The sequence below is a fragment of the Terrapene carolina genome, unplaced genomic scaffold, assembly GCF_002925995.2.
Source record: "Terrapene carolina triunguis isolate 2854851 unplaced genomic scaffold, T_m_triunguis-2.0 Scaffold249, whole genome shotgun sequence".
In the NCBI taxonomy this organism is placed as follows: Eukaryota; Metazoa; Chordata; order Testudines; family Emydidae; genus Terrapene; species Terrapene triunguis.
The window spans coordinates 1,111,086-1,120,002 of record NW_020664600.1 but is presented as its reverse complement, the minus strand read 5'-3'; positions in this window follow the sequence as shown (position 1 = coordinate 1,120,002).

The following is an 8,917-nucleotide window of genomic DNA, read 5'->3' as shown; positions in this document are numbered from 1 at the left end:
TGCTGGACAATGGCTGGTTATGTCTGTTCAGCATCCACCTGGGTGTTGGTTACCTCCCTTGTCATTGTCTCTGGAGGGCTAGTATCCGGGCACCTCCCAAGCCCACAGCATATTTTAGTGATAACCATACAACACATTCTCATAACTTCACATGCATTAATGATATACATATTTAGATACAAAGTGGGTTTCAGCAGATCATAACCTTTCCTCAATACCTCACACAGCCTGCTTAATATGCAATATCACAATTATATATAATTGAGGACTATGGGGTTTACAGGATGCTTCCCCAAGGTATAGAATGTCGCAGTGGTACCAAGAACTGGACACAATACTCCAGTTGAGGCCTAATCAGCGTGGAGTATAGCGGAAGAATTATTTCTTGTGTCTTGCTTACAACACTCCTGCAGAATGTTTGCTCTTTTTGGAACAGCATTACACTGTTGACTCATATTTAGCTTGTGATCACTATCACAAGAAAGAATAGCAAATATGGCAGGAGACCAGCTTGGCTTAACAGTGAAATCTTCGGTGAGCTTAAACTCAAAAAGGAAGCTTACAAGAAATGGAAATTTGGACAGATGATGTGGAAAAATCTGAAGTACGTAATGCTTTTTTTTGCCTCGGTCTTCACAGACAAGGTCAGCTCCCAGACTGCTGCACTGGGCAACACAGTATGGGAAGGAGGCGAGCAGCCCTCAGTGGTGAAAGAACAGGTTAAGGACTATTTAGAAAAGCTGGATATGCACAAGTCCATGGTCCAGATCTAATGCATCTGAGGGTGCTGAGGGAGTTGGCTGATGTGATTGCAGAGCCATTGGCCATTATCTTTGATATAGTGCCCATATTTTAAAAAGGAAAGAAAGAGAACCCAGGGAACTACAGCCTCACTTCAGTCCCCAGCAAAATCATGGAGCAGGTCCTCAAGGAATCCATTTTGAAGCACTTGGAGGAAAGGAAGGTGATCAGGAACAGTCAGCATGGATTCACCAAGGGCAAGTCATGCCTGACCAACTTGATTGCCTTCTATGATGAGATAAGTGGCTCTGTGGCTATGGGAAAAGCTGTGGATGTGATATATCTTGACTTTAGCAAAGCTTTTGATACAGTCTCCCACAGTATTCTTGCCAGGAAGTTAAAGAAGTATGGGTTGGATGAATGGACTACAAGATGGATAGAAAGCTCGCTAGATTGTCAGGCTCAACAGATAGTGATCAACGGCTCGATGTCTAGCTGGCAGCCGGTATCAAGCAGAGTGCCCCAAGGGTTGGTCCTGGGGCCGGTTTTGTTCAACATCTTTATTAATGATCTGGATGATGGGATGAATTGCACCCTCATCAAGTTCACGGATGACACTAAGCTGGGGGGAGAGGTAGATACACTGGAGGGTAGGGATTGGGTCCAGAGTGACCTAGACAAATTGGAAGATTGGGCCAAAAGAAATCTGATGAGATTCAACAAGGACAAGTGCAGAATCCTGCTCTTAGGAAGGAAGAATCCCATGCACTGCTACAGGCTGGGGACTGACTGGCTAAGCAGCAGTTCTGCAGAAAAGGACCTGGGGGTTACAGTGGACAAGAAGCTGGATATGAGTCAGCAGTGTGCCCTAGTTGCCAAGAAGGCCAGTAGCATATTGGGCTGTATTAATAGGAGCATTGCGAGCAGATCGAGGGAAGTGATTATTCCCCTTTATTCAGCACTGGTAAGGCCATATCTGGAGTATTGCGTCCAGTTTTGGTCCCCCCACTACAGAAGAGATGTGGACAAATTGGAGAGAGTTCAGCAGAGGGCATCGAAAATGATTAGGAGGATGGGGCACATGACTTACGAGGAGCGGCTGAGGGAACTGGGGTTATTTAGTCTGCAGAAGAGAAGAGTGAGGGGGGATTTGATAGCAGCCTTCAACTACCTGAAGGGGGGTTCCGACGAGGATGGAGCTCGGCTGTTCTCAGTGGTGGCAGATGACAGAACAAGAAGCAATGGTCTCAAGTTGCAGTGGGGGAGGTCTAGGTTGGATATTAGGAAGCACTATTTCACTAGGAGGGTGGTGAAGCACTGGAATAGGTTACCAACAGAGGTGGTAGAATCTCCATCCTTAGAGGTTTTTAAGGCCCGTCTTGACAAAGCCCTGGCTGGGATGATTTAGTTGGTGTTGGTCCTGCTTTGAGCAGGGGATTGGACTAGATGACCTCCTGAGGTCTCTTCCAACCCTAATATTCTATGATTCTATGATCACCCCCAGATCCCTTTCCACAGTACTCCTTCTGAGGCAGTATATTTTGTATGTGTGCAACTGATTTTTCCTTCCTAAGTGGAGTACTCGGCATTTGTCCTTATTGAATTTCATCTTATTTACTTCAGATCATTTCTCCAGTTTGTCCAGATCATTTTAAATTTTAATCTTATCCTCCAAAGCATTTGCAACCCCTCCCAGCTTGGTATCATCCACAAATTTTATAAGTGTACTCTCTATGTTATTATCTAAATCATTGATGAAGATGTTGAACAGAACTGGACCCAGAACTGATCCCTGCGGGTCCCCACTTGATATGCCCTTCCAGTTTGACTGTGAACCACTGATTATTTCTGGGAATGGTTTTCCAACTAGTTATGTACCAACCTTATAGAAGCTCCATCTAGGTTGCATTTTGCTAATTTGTTTATCAGAAGATCATGTGATACAATATAAAAAGCCTTGCTAAAGTCAAGATATACCACATCTACCACTTCACCCCTATCCACAAGGCTTGTTGGGACTGGATATGTCAGAGATATAGTAGAAATGAATATGGTGAATGACTACATGCAGTTTTGAGATGCTTCCAACAAGCCACCCCAATCTCAATGAGAAATATAAATTTGGAAAGGAACAAATAAATCTGTAGGACACATAATTAGCAAAGAGGGAATTCAGCTGGATTCAGACAAATTGAAGCCATTACTCACCTTACTGGAAGCCAGAGATGTTTCTGCCGTAAGAAGATTCCTTGCCCTGACAAATCACTTTGGGAAATTCTTACAAATTTAGCTCATCTAACAAAAGCCTTAAGAGAGCTCCTTAATGGGCATAAAATGTGGATTTGGGGCAGCCCACAACAAAACACATTTAATAAAATAAAAGTACTGACATTTTCACATAATATTTGGTAAACTATCCAATAACAATAGCAGCAGGTGCATCTCCATATGGTTTAGGAGCAGTGCTCACACAAAAACAGCCAGAAGGAGACAAGACACCTGTTGCATACATATCAAGAAGTCTCACAGAAGCTAAGCAGTGGCATGCTAAAATGGCAAAGGAAACTCTAGCAGTCACTTGGGCCAGTGAATGGCTCAGTGCATATCGGTTTGGCTTGAAATTTAACATGTAAACAGATCATGAGCCCTTAGTGGTATTATTGGGTTCAAAACTACTGGATGACCTTCTACCTAGGATTCAAAGATTTTGACTACACCTTACACAGTTTTCTTTCAACATTGGACATATCCCAGGGAAAGCACTCAGAGCAGTAGACACTCTGTCTAGAGCCCCAGTTGAGCAGCCACCCACGGAAGAAGAAAAGGCTTTAGAGAAAGATGTCAAAGTCTACATTGACCATGTTCTGGCAGCAATTCCAGCATCTGCCAGCCAACTTCAGCAAATTAGAGATGAACAATTAAAGGATGAGTGTAGCCTGAAACTGACTCATCTCTGCTGAAAAAGTTGGGGTTGAAGGAGTCAATTTTTGAAAGACCTATGACCATATTCACAGGATTGAAATGACCTTTGCATGGCTGATGGCCTGCTTCTGAAAGGATAGTGAATTCTTAGCCATAAGGTATTTCAGAAAGAGATACTCTCCAAAATCCATGAGGGACATCCAGGTATAAATAGGTACAGGGCACAAGGACAGGAATCCCTATGATGGTCTGGTCTGATTAGGCAAATTCAGACCTTAGTAGAAGGCTGAGAGGCATGGAACATGGAAAATCAACATTCGCCAGCGTGTGCTCTCTATAAAGCTACCTGTTTTTCTGGATAGAACACACATACGTTATTGTAGTCGATTACTTCTCCAGGTATATTGACTTGGCTATACTTACACAGGCTTCATCGGCACAAGTAATCCAGAAACTAACATCAGTATTTCCAAGACAAGGAGTTCCTGAAGTTCTCATATCTGATAAAGGGCCTCCATTTTCCTAGCTTTTTCACAGGACTTTGATTTTGAACATCATACTAGTAGTCCACATTACTTCCAAAGCAACAGGGAGGTGGAGACAGACGTGCACATTTTAAAAAAGACTTCTGCAAAAATCAGTGGACCCATCTTAAGCACTTCTGGCATATTGGTCAACATCACTGAGTTTGGACTATCTCCAGCAGAACTTCTGATGGGAAGAAGACTAAGGATGCCTTTACCCTGTGTCACCAATAGAGCTTAAACATAAGTGGCCCAACCTGATGGAATTTTGAAAACAGGTGCGAAAGGTGCTAAAATAATAATTCTGCAACAACAAACTTTCAATGTTTGGCCCAGAACAAAAGCGCTCCTGGAACTGAATTGGCCCATGTTATCCAGGCCAGTTTAGATGATCACAATGGTCCATTCTGACCTTAGAATCGATGAAAAGTTGCTGGACATTTGGAACTGTTCAGAACTTGGCAGAAACTACCAGGTTCTACCTAGTGGAGGTGCCAAAAGGTCTTCTCTGGAGAAATTGGGTTCATCTTCAGTATTTCCCGACACAACAGAGATGAGCTGGGATTTGCTGGTACTCTGGCAGGAAAAGACGTCCAAAGGGAACTCCATGCACAGACTCAGCAAAGTGAGAACACCATCTGGAAGACTGATCAGACCCCCTTAAAGACCTGATCTTTGAGGACTTTTTAACTACAATTAATTAATAAGGGGGCAAAGTAGTGTAAATTGTTTTAAGGGATTGGAAGTGTATGTTGAACTGTTGTATGTGTATACATTGGTTTATAATTTAAATTTTAATCATTTATTATAAAGAAAGGGAGCTGTGGGGTGGTTATACAGTTCCTGATCCTCCACAGTAACCAGGGAGGACCGGGATGTGTTGCAGCAAGAATCTTAATAAATGGGGGAACTTCCAAGTTAGGCAGCTCTCTCTATAGTTGTTGCTCAAAGCATGGCTCTCTGTGTTTGTCATCACACTACACTCTGCCTCCCGGGGGTGCCACCCAGGTGCAGGGGCTAGCAGGGCTGTAAGTAAACTTTGTGCTCCCAGGATTCTGGGCTGCTTGGGGGCCCTGGTGCAAGTTAGAGTAGCTCCAGGCTCACTTCCATCTGCAGCAGCCTCAGTCCCAAGGCCACTTATGGGCGTGTGCTATGGAGCCTCCTCTAGGGTTACCATATTTTAATTTAAAAAAAGGAGGACACTCCACGGGGCCCTGGCCCCACCCCAACTCCGCCCCTTCCCCGCCCCCACCCCTTCCCCAAAGTCCCCGCCCCAACTCTGCCCCCTCCCCTGAACGCTCTGCCCCCCTGCTCCTCCCCCTCCCCTGCTTCCCGCGAATCAAATGTTCGCGGGAAGCCTGAAACAGGGAGGCAGCAGGTAAGCTGGGGCTGGGGCGGGGCGGGGCGCGGCGCAGCCCAGTCCGGCCCCCCCAGCCGAGCGGCTCCCTCCGGCGGCCGGCCGGCCCAGACCAAGAGGCTCTGGCCCCGGCATCTCCCACCCGGCTCGGCTCGGGCCCTGGGGCGCCGGCCCTGGTTCCGGCTGAGCGGCTCCGGCCTGCCCTGGCCCCGGCGGCTCCGGCCCAGCTCGGCTCGGGCCCCGGTTCTGGCCGAGCACCGCCGGCCCCAGCGGCCGAGCACCGCCGGCCCCAGCGGCCCCGGCCCCCAGCCGAGCACCGCCGGCCCCAGCGGCCGAGCACCGCCGGCCCCAGCGGCTCCGGCCGAGACCCAAGCCCCACGACCCCCCCTCCCTATTTTCCCGGACATGTCCGGCTTTTTGGGATTTCCTCCCAGAAGGGGATTTGAGGCCCAAAAAGCCGGACATGTCTGGGAAAATCTGGAAGTATGGTAACCCTAGACTCCTCCCTCTCCCCCGGGGCCCAGCCCCAGCCTGTCCCCTGACCCCGAGGCTATTGAGGGGACCAGCACATTGCTGCTTATGGCAGGCCTGTGCTGCACCAGGGGAGCTCTCCAGTTGTGACCCAGCTCTGGGGCTAGGATCCTGCTGGAGCAGCATACAGGGCCGGGGCGGGCGACGGAATCCATGACAGTCTCTTGTTCAGTAACCTCAAAAGTGAAATAAAAGCGTATCACGATGAGCTGGGCCAGGCACTAGAGCAGAGGGGAGTTGGGCTCTAGCCAGGGCTGGGCTCTAGATAAATGACCCTGTTCCGTTTGCATGTAATGATGTTTGCGCTAGCAGAGTTCTGAGAAGGGGTGAGATGATGAGGGGTCAAGGGGCCAGATGCCAGGTGTGGAGGGGAAAGGGGGAGATGCCCAGGGAGGCGCACTGTCCCAGCTCCGTCACTGGAGGCAGCGCAGCAGCACCATGCTCTGGGAGGAGTTCCTTTGTGCTCAGATTCCACATTCACCAGGAGATTGCTGCAGACAGCAAGGGCAGTAGTGATGGCTGATCCTGGCTCTGGCATTTATCTCTCTGAGTGAAGTGAAGGGGGATTATTCACTTTTTCCTGACGAGCGGAGATAAACGTCATGTCAGGGGCAGCCAGCAGGGATTATACACAATATACAGGTTTGTCACTCCCTGTTCTCTGGGATTGAAACCTCATTTAATGACAGTTACTGAAAAGTGCAGGGAAGAAGAGGACTCCAGCTGGTTGGGAACATGGTCCCACTTTTAATAACTTGTCAGCTGCTCTGTCACCCATGAAATAGCAAATGGCTGCAAGATGTACTAGCAAAACATAGCAGCAGGGACTATCTCCATGTGCACCGCATCAGAGACGGGAGATGAATAGATCAACAGCCATTCCACTGGGCAATTCAGGCCTCATCTCTCTCTCTCTCCCTCTCCCTCTCTCTCTCCCTCCCCCTCTCGCTCTCGTCCCTCTCAGTGGCATCTGACCACAAAGACACCAACCAGTAGAACTTGAGGGGCTGGGCACCCCCAGCAGAAAGTAATAATTAAATTTACTTCTCACCAATAATCTTTCTGTTACCAAGCCAGAATGCTGCTGATGGGAGACGTGGGCTGGGCTGCAGGGACATAAAAGGCAGTTAGCCCCAGCTCCTTTATCAAGCAAAGAGATCAAGGAACGAATTGCAAATCACTCAGCAAAGAGTGGCTTTAAGATTTATTAAACATGAAAAGAAAAATTAAAGACCAGTGGAAGGAGTGAGAATTAACCCTTGAGAGCCCCTCCCCATGCTGTTTGGTGGCAGGAATAGCCCCACACCTGGTTTACAATGGCACCACCGGTGCCAAGGTGCCAGAACCAGGCTCCAAAGGGGCCCCGGCACGGCCCACTCTGCTTGGGCTGCAATCCAAGGCCCCGCCAGCTCTTCTCTGCCCACCGCTCTCTCCTGTGGGGGCAGAAGCTTGGTCCTGCCAGCTCCTGGGGCTCCTGCTGCAGGGCAGGCTCCGCCCACACCCACGGGGAGTCAAGCTCCCCCCTCCCCCGCCTTTTCCCCCAAGCGTGCAGCGTTCCCACCCCCCACCCCCAGCGCTTCCCCCGCTGCCGAACAGCTGTTTGCCGGCACTCCTGGAGGGAGAGGGAGGAGCGGGGCCGCAGTGCGCTTGGGGGAGGAGGCGGAGAAGAGGCAGGGGCGGGACCTTGGGGAAGGGGGTGGAATCGGGGCAGGGCAGAGCAAAGACAGGGTCCCCACACTCCCCTTACACATACCCCCTCCAGCCTCCTGCCGTGAGCCACTCAAGGCAGGGGGCTGGGAGCACCCCCACGACCCCAGCCCACACCCCCAACCCCTGCCCTGACTCCTGCACCCCCCTCACACACCCTCAGCCCCCTGCCCTGACTCCTGCACTCCCCTCACACACCCTCAGCCCCATGCCCTGACTCCTGCACCCCCCATCCCCACCCCCACCCTGAGCACCAAACGGGAGCTCCTGCCCCCCCCCACATCCTCACCTGCACCCCTCACACCAAATGGGAGCTACCCCAGGTAAGCGCTCCACACCCCAACCTCCTGCCCCAACCCTGAGCCCCCTCCCTCACCCTAACTCCTGGCCAGACCCTGCACCCCAACCCCCAGCCTGCTCCTGCACCCTAACTCCCTCCCAGACCCTGCACCCCCAGTCCTGAGCCCCCTCCCACACCCTAAGTCCTGGCCAGACCCTGTACCCCACCATGCTATGCCCCATTGCCCCTGGCTGGCCCCTTGCTCTGGGAACCGACCTTTGCATGCCATGCTCCTTTGCCCCCATGGGGGCCCACAAATATGTTTGGTGCTGGACCCACAAAAGGTTAATCCGGCCCTGCACCTGGCACATCCTGAACACACACAAAAGGGGGACAAGGAATTTGCCTCAATCTGTGGCCGAATGCCTCTGTCACAGGAGCCCATGCAGCTCCACTAAGAGTCTGGTCCCTGTCACTGACAACCTCTAGTGCTGGCATCAATCAGCTGTGCAACGGGTCCTTCTCATTCTTTGCTCCCAGGGTCATGCTCTCTTAGCCACTCAGGCCAGGCCTGGGAGAGTGCGGGGTCAGCAGCTCTGGCCCTGCACAGGCTGGAGCAGATGGCTCAGGAAGGATTCCCTGAGCTAGCCAGTCTGGAAGGCAGGAAGGGGATCTAAAATGCTGTGGTTTCCACACACAGACTCTGTCACAATGATGTCTATTTTAGTCCAAACAAGAAAGAACAAAAGTAAAGTGCCGGATCCTGCCCCACTGTAAGGCCTCTTTGCACTGCTCTGGCAATGCAATGGAGCCTGAAAGCTGCCCTGAATATTCACGGTGAGGATTTCCCCACCA